At 35.8% G+C, this 20331-nt stretch overlaps 1 protein-coding gene across 1 annotated transcript in view; it reads right to left on the minus strand.

The window, feature by feature from the left end:
- The window catches only part of DMD (dystrophin), a 2407712-nt gene that overhangs the window by 2279853 nt on the left and 107528 nt on the right, over positions 1 to 20331 (minus strand).

Genomic DNA, 20331 nt, shown 5'->3' on the forward strand with positions numbered 1-20331 from the left:
GCAAACCGCGGCTCGCGAGCCGCAGTTTGCCGACCACTGGCCTAGCCCATTCAGTTAGGCAGAAGCATTTGTCTAAAATTGAAATTGAAAGTCTCAATCCAGTATTTGCCACAGAAAAGCTCATAACTGCTACTACTTAAATCTGAACTGGTCATTCCATCCTTAAAAAATGCTAATAAACATCAATATAAAGGAGATGCAATGTAACCTGGGGAAATAAAAATTATGAATTAAAAATCTTTGAATTAACCTTGCTAAAATGCAAGAGAAACAGGATTATCTGATGAGAAGTCCTTCAAGGAATCTTGTTGACCTAAGCATATTAAACATTGAAATTAATGAACTAATTATTATTCCTCTCAGTAAAATTCAAAAGTACTAGTAGAGTTAGAGATTATTTATATTTTGCCTCTACAAAAGGATATGGATAAAAACAAAACAAGACAAAAGCATACTCTTGGGAGACAAACCAAGGAGGGCAAAGGGCTTACTCATGTTTAAATCCATAGCAACTCTGTCCCTTCTTTTCATAAATTAATGAAAAGCATGAAGAAATCCTCCAGTATATTCAACCATACAGTTATGAAGGTTCCTGATATACAAGCATGTACCACATGGCCATATATACATAGGTGGTCCCATAAAATTATAATGGAGCAGAAAAATTTCTATCACCTAATGATATCACAGCCATTGTGATGTTGTAGTGCAACGCATTACTTGTGTGTTTGTGGTGCTACTGGTGTAAACAGATCTACTGTTCTGATAGTCTTATAAAAGTATAACATATACAATTATGCATAGTACATAATACTTGATAATGATAATAAATGACTATGTTACTGGTTTATGTATTTACTATTCTATACTTTTTATCATTATTTTAGATTATACTAGTACTCTTTCAATTTATAAAAAGGTTTGCTACAGTCAGCAGCCTTATACATCTTCTGTCTGCCACATCTCTTGATGGCATTATTTCCTGTTGTATAGTAACACTAGAGGACCAGTGCATGACATTCGTGCACTTGGGGGAGCGGGTCCTTCAGCCTGGCCTGCGTCCTCTCGCAGTCTGGGAGCCCTCAGGGGATGTATGGCAGTTGGACATCCTTAGCGCAGCCGCACAGGCAGGAGAGGCTCCCGCCACTGCCGCTGCGCTTGCCAGCTGTGAGCCTGACTTCTGGCTGAGAAAAGATCCCCCTGTGGGAGCTCACTGAATCCCCCAAGAGGTCCTGGATTGCAAGAGAGTGCAGGCCAGGCTGAGGGACTCCATGGGTACACGATTGATCGGGGCTGGGGAGGGACATGGGAGGTTGGCCAGCCGGAGGGGGCTATTGGAGGGCTCCAGGGTGTGTCCAGTTCATCTTGCTCAGTCCCAATTGGCTGGACCCCAGCAGCAAGCTAACCTACCAGTCAGAGCATCTGCCCCCTGGTGGTGAGTGCATGTCATAGCAACTGTTCAACTGGTTGACTGCCCCCTGGTGGACAGTGTACGTCATAGCAAGCAGTTGAGTGGCCTTAGCATATCATTAGCATATTATGCTTTGATTGGTTGAATGGATGACCAGCCCACTGGACACTTAGCATATTAGGCTTTTATTATATAGGATACTGTACAGTCCTGTAGCCGAGGAGCAATAGGCTATACGATATAGCCTAGGTGTGTAGTAGGCTATATCATCTGGGTATGCGTGAATACAGTCTATAATATTTGCACAACGACACAATTCTCAGAATACATCCTTATCATTAAATGGCACATGTCTATATTTAAGTGCAAAACATGAAAATTCTTAAGATAGTCAACCATGTGAATACAAAGTTTAATTTTCCACTGATGCAACCTTTCACCACAAAGCAAATGATGACCACAAAGCTTATAAACCAAGTTCATTCTAGAAAAAGCATTTTTTCACTCAACCTAGAGAAAATGAGATCTACAAAAAATTGAATTTGTTTGCTTAAACTATAAAACACCGCACAAGCCTTGTGAAAATTTAGCTACCACTATATTCACATCCCTACCCATACATACATACCTCCACATATTGTGGGTATGTTTACCCACAATAACATGTGTGCATTTACCCACAACTACAAATATAGCCTATGTGAGTTTCATATATCATCATATATTATACATCGAGCTAGACATATTATACATATACTATATAGAGCTTAATATGTAATATTTCTTTTTAGTCACAGATCTTTATTATTCTTTGACATATTACTTGAGTAAAGGGTATCTCTAAAAGTTTAGTACCAAGCCCCAAACACACACACACACACACACACACACATTCAGGGTGGGGAAAGTATGTTTACAGTTTTGATCATTACATCTATATTATAAAAACCCAGTGGCCCTAACGCTGTTACGACCAAAGAGTGGTCACCAGGAGGCTGCGTGCATGGTGAGGCATATGCGGGTGGGTGGGGACTTGACTCTCGGCATGGCGGGAGTCAGTCTGGGTCCTGTCTCCCGCCCATGTGGCAGGAATCGGTCTGGGTCCCGCCTGCACTGCGGGTCTGGGTCTCGCGCGATTTCATGCACTGGGCCCTTAGTATATTAAAAATAAAGCACTGTATATTTTATTTGAAATATATTTATATTGATTTCAGAGAGGAAAGGAGAGGGAAAGAGTGAAACATCAAAGATGAGAGAGACCATTGATTGGCTGCCTCCTGCAAGCCCCCCACTGGGGACCAACCCTGCAACCTGGCATGTGCCTCTGACTGGAATCAAACCTTGGACCCCTTCAGTCTGCAGGCTGATGCTCTATCCACTGAGCCAAACCAGCTAGGGCAGTACTGCACATTTTAATAAAATCAAGAAAACATTAATATATTTTCAATGCATTTCAAATGTTATGGTTGAAATTTTATGGAAGTTCAGAACATCAAAAATTTTGATGCGAGATAAATTTGCCATGAATTTACACATACCTTAAAGGAAATGCTTGCAGATTCTGATTGCATGATGATGTGTTTGTTTCATAACAGAAACATAAAAAATGCATTCAATGCATTATTCCTAATGCAGTACCATCTTCATTTTCAGATTTAATTGCAATTTTAACAAGTACCTTTTAGTCATATAAATATTGATCATTTCACTTTGTGTTTACACATAATCACCTTTAGAAAGCAGTTATCATTCTGTTCATTTTGTCATTCATTCAACAACCCTGACTTTCATAATCACTCTATGCCAGACCCTATGTAAGATTTGGGAGATACTAATACAGGACCAGATTCTGCCATCAAGAGAGTGGAAGAGGGAGGGAGGAACAGAGAGAGAGAGAGAGAGAGAGAGAGAGAGAGAGAGAGAGAGAGAGAGAGAGAGAGAGAGAGAGATGAAAGAGAAACATTGACCAATGGTTACCTCTTATATGTACCCCAGAGCCAGGGACCGAACTTGCAACCTAGGTATGTGCCCTGACAGGGAATCAAACCAGCAAACTTTCCGTGCATGGCATGACACCCAACCAACTGAGCAACACCAGCCAGGGCTGAACTTGCAGTCTTTTGATAGAGACAAACTGAGACTTTCAGCATGACTTGACAAGTCTCAAGATAGCAGAGCAAGTGAAACATAGAAAGGGGACTCTGTACTAGACTAGAAGAAATGTCAAGAAGGAGGAGGTAAAGAGAGAAAGGGTATCCCTGGAAGAGAAATATGCATATTTTATATGAAATTCTACAATATGTTTAAGAAAAGGCAAGAAATTTCGTGTAGTTAATGTCAAGGGCATTTTGAGGAAAGCTAGATTTCAGGCTAAAGAGGTAGCCAGAATTTTTAAATAGATTCATTGAAAAAGTATTTTGAATAAAGACAGTGTGTTGCAATTTTGCATTAAACTTAATTATAAAACAAAATTTTGTTTTTGAAGATCAATAAATAAAATATTTAACACAAAATAGGATATATAGAATATGCATATATATAGTAGTTTTTAAGGTAATTTAAATTTTGCTCTGTACACACAGATATATTCATATAAATTTGTAAGTTAAAATATGTATAAAACCCTAATGTGTACAACCCACACATGCACACCAAAGTTCTAATATTTGAACAAAATAAATGACTTGCTAAACTGTAAATATATACACATATTGAATGAATGGATGAATTTGCTCATGCAACTGCTTTTTAAAATTTCATTATTTCTGTCAAATCAAGCAACAGTCACACTGGCAGTGTGAGTACACAAAAATAGTGAGCGACATAAATGTTAGGATTTATAGATCAGCCTTTTATGGGACTATAGTTTTTCATGTAAACATTTCACTCAAGATATTAAAGCAATCATTTTATATCCCTTGTTATGGTTTTCTCAAGCAAGCAGAACAATTTCAAGGGCAACTACAAGGTAGACTATCAATATTAGTCACCACTCAAGTTGTGTTTATAGGCTGTTCACTAATTTACATCCAATTTGTATCAAGTACCAAGAGTGATAGTACAATGAAGTGAAAACTGTTTGTTTTTAAACTTCTCTTTCTGTTAGTACACTAACTTGGGTATTTTAGGGCTATTTTCTTTACCTCTAGAACATTAACCTGTTGTTTAAATTTTTCTATTTTCAGAAATTTTGTTTTCATCTAAAAGAAACATCTTTAGTACAAATAACAGCATCAACTTTTGCACTGAATATTTCCTAAGCCATCTTGAAACACTGACAGATTGTTAGAAGTCAATCACAATTTACTTTTCACACATACTTAGATGGTATTCAAAAGAGAGGACTGGATAATAGAAGTCTAGTATAAATCTGCAAGCTATTTTAACAGCTTCAAATTTCTGATGCCCCCTAAAAGTGCTAAATCAAACACGACTTCTTGCAGAATTTTTGAGAGACATAAAATAAATAGAAAAACAGGGGCGCTCTGTGAATGCATGTTTTGAACTGTTCTCTGGCTTTAAGAGATTTTTATAGAGGTAGGTAAACTCAAGCTGTGTTTCAAAATAATGATTCTTTAGTGTGTTCTTTCCATTTTTATTTATTTTATTTTATTTTTATGAGGTTTTTTTCTTTATTGATTACATATGTGACCTTATCCCCTTACTGCCCTCCCCCACTCCCCACTCATGCCCTCACCCCCCTAGTGTCTGTGTCCATTGGTTATGCTTATATGAATACATACAAGTCCTTTGGTTGATCTCTCCCCTTCCCCTCCACCCTCCCTTGCCTTTTTAAATCTGTAAGTTAAAGTGGTTCAGAGGAACAGTGTGCTCTGTTTTAAGCTATACTGTATTCTAAAGACAATGCTTTTTCAGTTACCATGGAAAGTTTATAACAATCCTAGAACCACACAAACTGCAAACACATAGGTGACCCTTCTCAGCTGCCTCAGCCCAGGGGATCTGGACTGTAAACTACAGAAAGACCCATAAATAAATTATAGTGTTTGGCATTTTTAATATCCTGAGACTCAATAAATATACATTTTACCAGTGGAAGTCAAAATTACAAGATATTACTAGTTAGGTCTCAGAACAGTTCTAGGTACTCCAAGAGCTATAAGGAACCCCCAAAAGGTAAATGACAATATCACATTAAATGCATGTGGTAAGAGAAACTTGCCTCATGCTTCATTGACCCAAATTGCATCCCATTCCACACTTAAACCTACAAATGGCAAGGGGGCATGAGAACACATAAATGACATAAATGAAGCATGATTCATTTCCTGCGACAAGGGGATAGGGTCATCACTCTCCTGAAGATTATTGCAAAATAGTGTGGATGGGTATCTGAACAAAACCATAGTTCTTGACCGTACCTCAAAATAATAAAGTCCAATATGACAAGCCTACAGCCAACATCATACTCAATGGGCAAAAATAAAACTATTTTCCCTAAGAACAGGAACAAGACAGGGATGTCCTCTTTCACCACTCTTATTCAACATAGTTCTGGAAGTCCTAGCCACAGCAATCAGACAAGAAGAAAAATAAAGGGCATCCAAATTGGAACTGAAGAAGTAAAACTCTCATTATTTGCAGATGACATTTTATGGTACATAGAAAACCCTAAAGACACCACCAAAAAAACTGCTTGATTTAATAAATGAATTCAACAAGGTAGCAGGATACAAAATGAACACCCAGAAATTGATAGCATTTTTATACACCAATAATGAATTATCAGAAAGAGAAACTAAACAAACAATCCCATTTGCCATAGCAACAAAAAAATTAAGATACCTAACAATAAACTTAACCAAGGAGGTAAAAGACTTGTACCCAGAAAACTACAGGACATTGAAGAGTTCATGGATTGGTAGAATTAACATCTTTAAAATGTCCACACTACCTAAAGCAATCTACAGATTAAATGATATCCCTATTAAATTACCAAATGGCATATTTCACTTCTCTAGAACAAATACTCCAAAAATGTATATGGAACAAAAAAAGACCTTGAATAGCTGCAGCAAACTTGAAAAAGAACAAAGTTGGAAGAATCACACTACCAGATATCAAGTTATACTACAAAGCCACTATAATAAAAACAGCCTGGTATAGGCACAAGAAGAGACATATAGATCAATGGAACAGAACGGAGACCCCAGAAACTGACTCAGGCCATGACACTCAACTAATATTTGACAAAGGAGGCAAGAGTGTACAATGGAGTCAAGACAGTCTCTTCAATAAACGGTGTTGAGAAAATTGGACAGATACATGCAAAAATATGAAACTATACCACCAACTTACACCATACACAAAAATAAACTCAAAATGGATAAAATACTTAAATGTAAGATGTGAAACCATAAGAATCTTAGAAGAAATCATAGGCAGCAAAATCTCAGACATCTCTTATAGCAATATGTTTGTGGATGCATCTCCTAAGGCAGTGGTTGGCAAACTGTGGCGCGCGAGCCACATGCAGCTCGCGAGCCACAGTTTGCCGCTCTGTTGACCAATGAGTTTGCGACCACTGTCCTACGGCAAAGGAAACTAAGGAGAAAATAAACAAATGGGGCTACATCAAAATAAAAAGCTTCTGAATAAGCAAAAGAAACCATGAACAAAATGAAAAGGGAGCCCACTCTATGGGAGAATATATTTGGCAAAGATACATCTGATAAGGGGTTAATATCCAAAATATATAAGGAACTCATACAACTTAACGAAAAGAAGACAAACAATCCAATTAAAAAATTAGCAAAGGACTTAAATAGACACTTCTCCTCAATGGACCTACAGATGGCCAAGAGACATATGAGAAAAGTTCAATGTCACTAATCATCAGAGAGATGCAAATGAAAATGACAATGAGGTATCATACAAAGAATGTATGCAGCCCTATGTTCATAACAGCACAATTTACAATAGCTAAGATCTGGAAACAGCCCGAGTGCCCATAAGTAGATGTATATTTTAAAAAAAGCTGTGATACATTTATGCCGTGGAATACTATGCAGCAGTAAAAAAGATGCTCTCTTACCCTTTGAGACAGCATGGACAGAACTGGAGAGCATTTTGCTAAGTGAAATAAGCCAGTCATAGAAAGACAAATTTCACGTGATCTCACTTATATGTGGACTCTAATGAACAATATAAACTGTTGAACAAAATAGATGCAGAGACATAGAAGCATGGAACACACTGTGGAATCTCACAGGGAAGGTGGGGGTGGGTAGGTGGGTGGGAAGAGATCAACCAAAGACCTTGTGTGCATATATGCATAACCCATGAACACAGACAATAGGTTGGTGGAGGCCTTGGGCAGGGGTAGGCTATAAGGGGTCAATGGGAGAGAAAAAAAGGACATATGTACTATTTTCAACAATTAAGATTTTTAAACAATCAGAGTTCTTTTGAAAAGGAAACTGGGATGACACTGTTTGGTAAATAACTAATGATATCTGTAAAAGCTTAGCATACACTAAAAATCAGTAATATTAATATTCAGCAGAATATACTTTTAGCATCATTATATCAAATACGGCCAGAATGCCATGAATTCTAAACCTTAACTTTATTTCTTTTTAAATTAAGTTTTAGTTTTAGCATGTTCAGTGTATATCCACAACCGACTAATGGAAAAGTGACTAATGCCATTCTTTTCTGAGCCACAATTCTTTTTTAATTAAAATTTTATTGGCTCTAGCTGGTTTGGCTCAGTGGATAGAGCATCAGCCTGCAGAGTGAAGGTCCCGGGTTCAATTCCAGTCAAGGCCACATGCCCGGGTTGCAGGCTTGATCCTTAGTAGGGGGCGTGCAGGAGACAGCCGATCAATGATTCTCTCTCATCACTGATGTTTCTATCTCTCCCTTCTCCTTTCATCTCTGAAATCAATAAAAATATATTTTAAAAAATTTTATTGAATTTATTGGGGTGATTTTGGTTAATAAAATTATATAGGTTTCAAGTGTGCAATTGTATATAATACATTGTCTGTATATTATATAGATTGTTCATCACCCCATTTAAATTTCTTTCCATTACCATTTATCCCCCCTTTTCCCTGTCTACATCCTCCCAACCCCTCTTAGCCACATTTTGTAAACACAAACTAAAAAATGCAAGTAACTCCTAAAAGAGAATTGCAGAAAATGTGATTTTATAATGAAATTTTGTAATTCAGTCTAGTTTAAGGAATGACAAAAATAATGAAAAATCTGAACCAGCAAATCATTATGTCTTTAAATATTTTTCCCTAAGAACAGAATGGAAGTTCAAATTATGTTATCCTAACTGATGATTAATTAGGTCCTCAGGGGAACAGTATAAATGAGAGTAATTCAAGAGCAGAATATCAATAGTTTTTTTCAAAAGAAGAATTGATAGTGCCCATTAAGAGTTTATATAATTCTCAGAGTCATGAATACAATATTGATTTACTTAACAGAATCCTTTCACAGGTAAAATTTCTCCTAGAATCTGGTTATACTACATAAATTCTAAATGAGTTAGCCCACTTAAATAAGGTTTTAATTTAGTACAGAACTATATGTGCTTTATACTTTTAAATAATAGAATAGAGGGTTTGTATTTGAACAAAATTTTTACATACAGGAATTGAACCATTCTTAATTCAATCACAGAGGTCCACATTAGGGTAAAATAAGATTGTTGTTAGAGTATTAAATTTGACAGTAAAATAGTAGTCAAGTTCTCAGACTAATTTAAATTGGCTAAGTGAAATAAGCAAATATTCTAGAAAAATTAATGGTACTGGACAAAAAGCTGTTCCTAAAGTGTAAACTAAAATTTTTATTGGTAGTTCATCTCATGGTAAAATTGCATAACATGTAATGAACCTAAAGCGGTCATATTTTAGTGCAAAAAATTAAAATTTAAAAGCTATCAAGACTACATTATAAAATTTCCAAAAGCCTCCTAATATTTAAATAAAAAAAGGGGGGATAGTAGAAGAATATCATGTAAGGAAAAATATCCTGTAAGTAAATTACACCTAGAAAATTTTTACTTTACAAAATTAACTTTCATTTGTAATGCTAACAGCAAGACACCCATGAAAAACACACATGGTGTCAAAACAAGCCAAAGGAAAATCGTTTGGGCAAAAAATGAAAAAGGAACCCCAAGTCAAATTTATAGAAAAGATTCCTTTATTAACTTTTGTTGGGGAATATGTTTGTATATTTTCAGAAAACAACTCCAAGACCATGTGGATTCCTGTAACAGAGAGGAATTGACAGGACTGCTCCAGCCATGAAGACAGAAGAGAAACAAATCAGAGATGAAGACGCTGACGACGCCTTGCCATACTAGCAGTCAGCAGCTGTGTGTCGCTGCAGGTTGCCCAGGACCAAACCAGAGAGGGTCGGACCTGCACTACCACCATTTGTCCACCATCCAGAACTGAAATATCATTGCTGACATGTACACATAAGGAACTGTTTGACATGGAAATTGGGACTCAAAAGAACTGTTGGCCCAGAAAGAAACTCACTACAGACTGATTCATTTGCCTCTCAGCATAACCATTATTGCTTGTATCATTTTCGGTCCTTATAAGTGTATTTCTAGTATCACATGATCTCACTCATCTAGGGGAAATAATGAGCAACATAAACTGATGAACAAAAACAGACCCAGAGACAGGGAAGCATCGATCAGACTGTCAAACCTCAGAGGGAAGGTAGGGGAGGGTGGGGGTAAGGGGGAGAGATCAACCAAAGGACTTGTATGCATGCATATAAGCCTAACCAGTGGTCATGGACAACAGGGGGGTGGGGCATGCGTGGGGAGGGGTTTGGGATGGGAATGGGGGGATGAGGACAAATATATGATACCTTAATCAATAAAGAAATTAATAAAAAAGAAAGGCAAATTTATAAAACTGGGTATGATTCACAGCCTAGGGAAATAGTGGCTCTCAAGTTAGAGACAAGAATCTACCTTTTGAACTCAAATGTGTATCTCCTTCTCAGAACTAAGTATAAGTAAACAAAGTAACCAAATTAATGAAAATAATTAAGCTGCCCCCCTCCTCCCAACCAAAATGAACAGTAGCTAAACATTATTTTAAAGTCCTATCAATAGGTCAAATTGCAACTAACAAAATGTCTATTCTAATAGGAAGAAGTTTGTAATTTTATAGATAGCCACCTTGCTCAGCAAATTGCACATAGTCAGTGCTTACTAAATATTTATTCTATTTTTCATTAAATTATTTGCCAGTCATCTTCTAAAGCCAAACTATGAACACTCAGAACTGTTCCTCACTATTTTCCCCATATTCATTCATTCTCATTATTATTCTTACAGCATTTTAAACATGTCCTTTGTCTTCACCCACATCAAGTGTTATTTCAGATATTTCTCCTTATTCACTTCCAACAGAGACTTGATGCTTATAAGAACCTGTTGGAGCTGACAGGCATTAAAAATGTAAAATTGTCTAGTTACTTGCGGCTGTGAAATTGAAGGAGCAATACCGATTTTGAGAGAGTTTTCTGTTTTCTGTGTGGTCATGTTTGCAGCCCACATCTTGTCATGTTATGGCAGTTTTCCATTTACTGCAGCAAGTGGCTAAAAGGTTTTGTGGTAGTTGGGTGGATGTCACAGCACAAGCAGGAATTAACTCAAAATGCATGAAAGTGAAAGCTTTCAAACCAATGTCACCCAAATAAATTCAATAATTTTTTTAAAAAGTTAATAAGGAGAAAATAATTAAGCTAGATGTTCTAAGTCTCTAAAGATTTTCCAATGCACTCATAGAAATGGTTACAGACAGTAAGATTGTTAAAAACAACTTCCATGTCCACATCCTTCTGGAATTTCTGTACCATTTTGTTTTCCAGCTGCTTTTCTTTGCACACAAAGAGGACCCAGACAATGTTTTGCTTGACTTCTTTGAAAAAAAAAAAAAAAAGACAAAGAAGTTTGAGCATCATAAATGCATAGGGGGCAGGAAGAAAATACCAACTTCTGTCAAGACATATTTAACAAAGTTCATTAGAAAGACAGGTATGTGGAAAGAGTTAAGAGAGTAGGGACACTAAATTTAAATAAGCAGTTTTTAAAATTTAGGAATGTACACTCCAGGGAAGTGGCACTCGATAAATTCTGTGGTAATGATTATTTAAAACCCCATATTGACTATGAACTTATGCATGGTGATTCATATTCAAAATAACAAAATTTAAGTTATAGTAGAAATAAGAACAAAGGAACAGAATTTATAAAATGTTAAAGGAAGCATTAACTATATGGAGGAGAGTCAAGTTCCAAAAGAATTATTCATTCATTTATTCAGCAAAAACTATAATCATTGTGTTCATGTCATAATTCCAGGGTCTTTAGAAAGTAATGATGAATCTAAATTAAATGCATGTGAATTTTAAAGTATATATTTTGAGCTGGAAACATTTTCCCTTAAATGAAACTAACCTCTAAATTGAATAAAGTAACATTCTTATTGATGACTTTATAAAAAAGAATCCAAGTTGATTGATTTAGGAAGAAGCGAAATTATGCTGGATATTATATCAACAGGTTTACCAACACTAAAAATAGTAAGTTTGCATTGAGAATAAGTAATAGGAATGACCACCATTTTTGAAGTGCTTACAAACTACCAATTACACCTTTTAATACAATTAGTACGTAAGTTAGTTCTACTGTTTTTTTCCCCCCAGTTCAATCAACTTTACAGATGAGAAAACTGAAGCTCAGATAGTTTAGAAATTTATGTAGGGTTACACATTTAAGAAGTGGTTTAAATCTGTCTGTGCAATTTTAAAGATGATACCCTTAAGTAAAAAGCATATTCATGATTATATTATCAATTTTATTGTCAGGCTTAAATATTTAATGAAGGAGACATATTATATATCCAATCTGTAATACCAATGATATATATTAATCTAATTATGGCCTATTTGACCACAGTTTAATGTGTTATATATTTTGATTTGTTATATTTCATTCTGAAATATTTTTTCTGTACTTCAACCACTTTTAAAGCTATGCTCATGCAAATATGCCCATGCTTATTTTTTTGAAAATTATAGATAATTATTGTTTCAAATGTAATTTTAGATTGGTATCCATTCAGGTCTCTGCAGATTCCTATTTGAAATCAAGGCCAGTAATAAGGGAATTATTGGAAGGGTTAAGAAGTGAACCCTATGGAATGAGAGAAAATATGTGCAAACCATCTGATAAAGGTTTAGTCTCCAAAATATGTAAGGAAAAACTACAACTCAATAGCACAGAAAAACTAAAAACCTGATTAAAAAATGGGCAAAGAACTTGAATAAACATTTTTGCAGAGAAGTCATACAAAAAGGCCAATAGCTATAGGAAAAATGCTCAGCATCATTAATCATCAGGGTAATTCAAATCAAAACCACAATGAGATAGCACCTCACACCTGTCAGGATGGCTACTATAAAAAAAACCACAAAAAAACAACACAACAAAAGACAAATGTTGCTGAGGAGTAATTGGAACACTTGTGCACTTTTGGTAGGAATGCAAAATGGTACAGTTGCTCTGGAAAACAGCATGAAGATTTCTCAAAAAATTAAAAATAGAATTACCATATGATCCAGCAATTCCACTTCTGGGTATTTATTCAAAATAACTGAAATCGGGATTTAAAAGAGATATCTACACTCCCAGGTTCATAGTATCACTATTCACAATATCCAATAAGTGAAAACAAACTAAAATGCCCATTGATGAAAGAATGGATAAAGAAAATGTCACACACACACACACACACACACACACACACACACACACACACACGAATATTATTTACCTTAAAAATGAAAGAAATCCTGCCATTTCCTACAGGATAGGCCTGGAAGACAGTATGCTAAATGAAATAAGCCAGACACAGAGAAACACTGCATGATTCCATTTATAGGAGGTATCTGTAATAGTCAAATTTATAGAATCAAAGAGAGGAATGGTGGTTGCCATGGGCTGGGGGAAATGGAAAATTTGGAATTGCTAATGAAAAGGGCATAAACTTGCAGTTAAGCAAGAGGAATAAATTCTAGAGATCAGCTGTACAACATAGTGCCTATAATTCACTATCCTTTATTATACACCTAAAATTTTAAGAGAGTAGATCTCATATTAAGTGTTCTTACCACAAGGAAATAAGATATAAAAAAATAAAAGAGAAGATAAATGATCCTTCTCACTCAACAAGGAATGTAGCACAATATTGCCTAGATGAAGGGGACATTTTAAATAGACTATCTGAGTCCATTGGTGTATCTTTCAAGTTACTCTGTGTCTTTAGTTCCTTGTAATCATGCCTGCTTCTCTGAATGACCTTCCTTATAATCTAGATAAGTCACATTGACATTTGTCCCAGAAATCCAGACAAAGCACAAGTTCAGGAAGTCTGAGCATGGCAAATAAAGCTGCTTTTCACCATTATAACTAAAGAACAACCCTGTGGGTGTTTAAAAAATTATCCAGTTATGTGGTTCAGTCTCTTGAGATTTACTGATAGCCAATTATGGCCTATAGGCCAGAAAAGTGACTGATTGTGGTCTGAAAACATGATGATAAAGTGGGAAGGTGAAACAGATTAATTTTTATCCCCTTACAGGTAGATCTTGATTGAAATAATGAGAGCTTTAAAAAGTTGACACTGCTTTGATCTCTTCTTTGATGTTTCCAACTGTTGTCTATGATGTTAATCTTTACAGAATGTAGGATGTTAAAATAAAAAAGCCAGAGAATAGTTTATCCTTACAAATGATTAGTAAAAATGACTTGGCAAATAGAATGCTACAGATCCACAAATGTAAACAGCATAGGATTCGCCCAGTAATAAAGAAATAGAAATGTTTTTCCATTGTCACACTAAGCTGCTCTCTGTCTCCTGCCCTTCATGCTCCCAATAGGTGACTTTGCACCTACTTTTCTCTTTTCCAGAATGCCTTCTCTCACATGTTATCACTAGTGAAATGATTACACTTGCTTCAAGACAGAATCAAACACTGCCTTGCCAGGCCTCTGGCTGGGATAGTCATGCCCAATTTCACAGCATCTGGTACGTGCCTCTATAATTGTTCTCTACGATGGTATTATACACATTTGCCTATGTCTCTTGTAGATATGGTGTTCTTAACAATTTTTGTGCTGCAGAGCCCTTTAGCATCTGGTGTAGCATATGGTGAACTTCACAGAATGTTTTAAAATGCATACAATAAAAAGAAAAATAATATAGGAATACAAAGTAAATTAATTATGTTACAATATAGTTATGAAATATGAAATAAAGGAATATGTGTGGAATATGTGTGTTATTAATACACTAGTTAAAGATATACTAAGTAATATAAATTCAAAGTCATGGTTAATATCAATGATCTTTCAAAATATCCACAACTAGGATTTGAGATAAAAATATTGGTGATAACACAGATACAGCTAATACTGTTGTGTGTTACCTATCTTCCTAATTGAAAAAATGCTGATTGTCAGTTAGAGGTTAGTGAAAATAAAGATGCAATTTTTTCTCCTATCTTGGTTTGTGGACCTCAGATTAAGAACCCTACAATTTGTCTGTGTGGCCTCACGGGCGGGGTTTTGACTTGCTTGTTACTCTTCATGTCTTTATTACAGAAAAGAACCACTGGCATAATCCAACTTCTCCTCAAAGTGTGGTGAACGGTGGCTGATATGGGTTTTGAAGATGTGGATGCTGATTTTATCAATGCCCTTATCACATCACAACACATGAAGACATTTAACAATTTTAATTCTATTTTTCAGTGGATACCACACATGGTGCTATGTATATTATTTTGTTTAGACAGAGAAGGTTGAAAATTAAAATTAAAAAGCACTTGGGACTAAGCAAATTGAATTTGTTATATTTTCTGTACTTCCCCCTAGGTCAACAGACAACTATGAGGATGTTGCTAATGCTGCTGATAATATTCTCATTCATTCACAATATAAATTGCCATGGAGCTCAAACCTCTAACCACAGAGATCAAGCAGTCTCTACAGCACATCCTGAAGATGGGACAGGGGGATTATCTAACTTCAGCCTTTCAAATGGACAGCTCTAACAACAATATTAAGTGACACACTGAGGGGCAGCTCACTATTAGATAATGAAGGTGAGAAAAAAAAATGCTCCATTCCCTGACTCATGGCTATTTCTTCATTATATTTTAAGAACCCTGCCCAATACTTACAGAAGAAAATGAGCATATTGCTTGCATGTTTCCCAATAGCCTGATATCTTATAAACTGACAATCTATGATTAGTTTTTCATTTTCCTCCTGTTTTGTTTTTAGCATAATATTTGGTATAAATATAGGTGACGTATTCTGTTCAATTTAATCAAATTAGAGAATAAACAAAATTACAAATGTAATTTCTCTCAGTGTTTTAATGACATGATTTCAATAAATAATAAAACTCTGTATATTAGTATAAAAAGCAACTATATAGAGTAAATATCTCAAACATTTGCCAAATACATATATTATAAATAACATATATAATATGCATATAAAACAATAAAATAACTTCCACTACTATAGAATTAAAATGAGTCTATTTTCAACTTTCCTATCCAAAATCCATATCTAAATTCAGAAAAATTTAAAGAGATTTTGTAATGCTATGCTGCTTTGTAATGTTAAAGATATTAATGGAGAGGATCCAAGATGGTGGCTGATGGGACAGCAGGCTGCAAGATAGTGTGTGAGTGAGAGAGCGAAAGGAGAGTGCATGGACGTGTGGGCAGTGTCTGTATTTGTGAGTGAGGGACAGCTATATTCCACAGGACTGTTGGGGACTGGTGGACCAGGTTCCCTTGGCCGGGCAGCCTCTACTACTGCTGAAATCTCTTCTGGAGCAGCCAGCTCTGCTGCAGAGACTGTACCATCTTGAAGGGGAGAGTGGCTGTGATCGGAAGCCCAGCTGTACCTTCAACCAGGGAGACCTCAGATACCTCCCAGGGCCCTATAACCACATCTCCCAGGAACCATCTGCCTCAGCTGCGAACCCACGAACACCGAGACTCCAGCCTCCCCAGCCACAGGCGCCTAAAAAGTTTGACCAGAGGGAGACAAAGCAGTGTCGAATATGTGGACGGGCCCTGTGCCTTCTCACAGAGCAGATAGAAGGATAGAAGGAGCAGCTGAATCAAACAACATCCACCCAGAATTGGCAAATTAAACACAGCTGGTGAGGCAATCCATGGATGGAAAGGTCAGAATTCAGCTGGGTGTTTGTTGTATTGGATTAGTTGTTGTTTGTTGTTTGCATTCATCTCAGAGTGTTTGTTGTTTGTAATTTTTGGATTAGCTGTTGGTTTTTTGGAGTTTTCTCCCCATATACATATATTTCCCCCCCTTCTTTTTTCTTCTCTACCTTTTCTCTCTTACATTTTTTCCTTTTCTCAATATCATTTTTGCACTCTTTTCTCTTCCCTAATTCTCTTTTCTCTGGTGGTCACCTTTATTTGGGGTTATTGGTATCGTGAATACATTTGTGTTTGGTGCCCTGTGCATTTTGTCTTGTCGTGATGTATTTTGTGCCTTTAAGTCAATGCAGGAGAGAGAGAGAGCTACATAATCAGACACCCTGAGAGGAGCAAACATGGAGAGACAAAGAAACAGCTCCCATACAAAAGAAAAGAAGGAATCACTGAAAAAGTAAGTAAACAAAATGGAGACAAGCAATATGTTAGAGAAAGAATTCAGAGCAATGGTCATAAGGATGCTGAAAAGGATGGAAGACAAATTCAACAACATGTGTAAGAACCAAGAGAAAATGAAGAAGAACCAAGAAGAAATGAAAAATGACATCGCTGCTATAAAGAACTCAATAGAAAGCATCAACAGTAGACTAGAAGAAGCAGAGGACTGCACCAGTGAGCTATAAGACAAGGTAAAATACCCAAGTGGAACAGCAACAAGAAAAAAAAAAAAAACACTTAAAAAACAGGAGGAGAGCCTAAGGGAACTTTGGGACAACACAAAAGAAAACAACATCCACATAATAGGGGTCCCAGAAGGAGAAGAAACTGAGCAAGAATAGAAAACCTGTTTGAAGAAATAATGACAGAAAACTTCCCTGATATTGGGAAGAACAAAAAACTCACACAAGTCTATACTAATATCTTAAATATTGATTCTTCCTCAGAAGCTTTATTTTATTCCCCATAGGAATTGTATACTCCATTGTATAACTCCAATAGTATATTCATTTATGAAAGTAAAAATATTAATTATATACACAATAAAGAAATATGCTAGGCACTATTCATTATATTAGCCACTTTATGTCTGTTCCTCTCAACCAGAAGTGCAACACTCAACAAACTAATTGGGGAAAAATAGCTTTTAATGTGAAAAAGTATAGTTCTTGATCTTTGAACAAAGTTGAGCTTTTAATACTTTTCAAATGGAAAAAAAAGAAATAGGTTTCATCTCCCTCTGGCTCTAGTAAATAGGAATGACAGTTGCAAGGCAGGTATTCCAAAATTTGAAACAAAATTATCATTCTTGAAAAAAAAATCTTCTAGCATCTGTTGCAACACAGAGCCATTATAATGCAATTAGCCAGACTAAGGACCAGATGCTAAGAAAGCACAATTTAAAAGATGAAGCATGGTATTATTTTGGTTAATGAATGTAATTCCAAATGTTACAGGAGTGATTCATGGACTTTTTTCCCTAAAGATCAGTTGTCACATGTACATATTGTATTTTAACATGATGCCTGTGTAATTTAATGAGCAAAGTAAATTATCTTTCATAGCTATTAGATGTTCTAGAATGTCTAAACTGTAGATACTCTCACAGATAGCTGAATAACTTGTTAATGGTGATACGTTAGTCTTTAAATTTATATCCCAAAACCATAAGGTGTAGGCTATGCTACAAAGGCAATATAATTCTATGAAACTAAACAAAATAAAATATATTTTTGATATTTAAAATCTCATATCAGTGTGCTATAGGAATAGATGCCAATGTAATCCTGAACACACAACTATTACAAGAAATGTGTAGGTAAAAGTTATAGCCCTTTAGCATGTTCACATTTTGTATTTATATTTGCCTCTATTAATCATTATTGTAAAAATAAAATTATATTGCATATTAAGCTTATTAAAATGAATGTCCAGACCACAGCAAAAGAGCATAAATAGAAAATGAGAAAAGAAAAACAAGTAACATAAGAACCTGCTAATTCAAATTTATTTTTAACAAGTTTATTAAGTTGAAAATAAAATGTAGAAGCCAATATTATGCAAACATAAATAATATTGTCTTTTCATAGACATGTAATAGTAGCTTACCCAAAAAGTAGAACCTGTGTTTTACTAATAGGGCCTGTGTTTAATATTTTTAAAAAATATGTTTTTATTGATTTCAGAGAGAGGAAGGGAGAGGGAGAGATAGATAGAAACATCAATGATGCTCTTGAGAATCATCCATCGGCTGCCTCCTGCACACCCCCTACTGGGGATTGAGCCTGCCACTTGGGCATGTGCCCTGACTGGGAATGGAACCCTGACCTCCTGGTTCATAGGTCAGTGATCAACCATTGAGCAACACCAGCCAGGCTAACATTTTTATAATTCAATACATGAGAGCATAGCCACAACATTCTCAGATTTGAGTTCTCAGGGAAGAATGATCAGAGCAGGGAGGTACATTGATGTTAATCATACTAAACATGTTAGCCCATAAAGTTGTCCTAAACACTCTGTATCTTAATAGCAACCACTCAAAAAAATTGTGGATATTTGTAACAAAGCGATCAACCTCATTTGGTATTCAGGAATAGATCATTCCACAACATACACTTTCAGTTAGCATGAACACTGAAAATATGTAAGAGAACACACCCTCAGTATTGACTATATCATGAGACCATGCCCTTTCTCATTCATGCTTATAACTAAATAGTAGTTTATAAGTTATTGAAATCCATACAAAAACATTTTTTGCAACAATCACAAATCCATAGATGATGAAAGTTAGTTCTTTACTTTCTTCTAAGATATTCACTTCACATATATTTAATTTTTATCAAAGCTGACCAAAAGCTGGAATATATTATACTGCAGTCAAAACCAGAAATTACATAATTTTCCATCATAGACAAGGGGATATAATTTTTCCTTTTAATGCAAATGTAATGAAGGGAATCTCCCAAACAAAAGGCATTACAATGAGGGATGTACCTTTTGTGCACTGTGCCTAAACTACCAATAAATATGATAATTATATGTCCATCAATGGAAACATTACTGTGAGTACAATATTAGTCATCAGTGTTTTAAAAACATATTATTAAAATACCCCAAATAGCTGCAGCAATCTTGAGAAAGAAGAACAAAGTTGGAGGGATCACAATACCAAATATTAAGTTATACTACAAAGCCACTGTAATCAAAACAGCCTGGTACCAGCACAAGAAGAGGCATATAGATCAAGGGAATAGAACAGAGAACTCAGAAATCAACCCAAGCCATTATGTTAATATTTTACAAAGGTGGCAAGAGAATACAATGGAGTAAAGACAGTCTCTTCAATAAATGGAGTTGTGAAAATTGGACAGGTACATGCAAAAAAATGAAACTAGACCACCAACTTAAAACATATATTTTGAATAAACTCAAAATGGATAAAAGACTTAAATGTAAGTCATGAAACTATAAAATCCTAGAAGAAGCCATAGGCAGCAAAATCTCAGACATCTCTTATAGCAATACTAGTAGCCCTGCACATGAATCCGTGTGCTAGTAGCTCTCTGCCACTGTCCTGTAGCTCTCCGCCCTCTGCCCCACCTTCCTGTAGCTCCCACATCCCCCTCTCCCCTCATAGC

Source organism: Plecotus auritus, assembly GCF_963455305.1.
Source record: "Plecotus auritus genome assembly, chromosome: X".
NCBI classification, from domain to species: Eukaryota; Metazoa; Chordata; class Mammalia; order Chiroptera; family Vespertilionidae; genus Plecotus; species Plecotus auritus.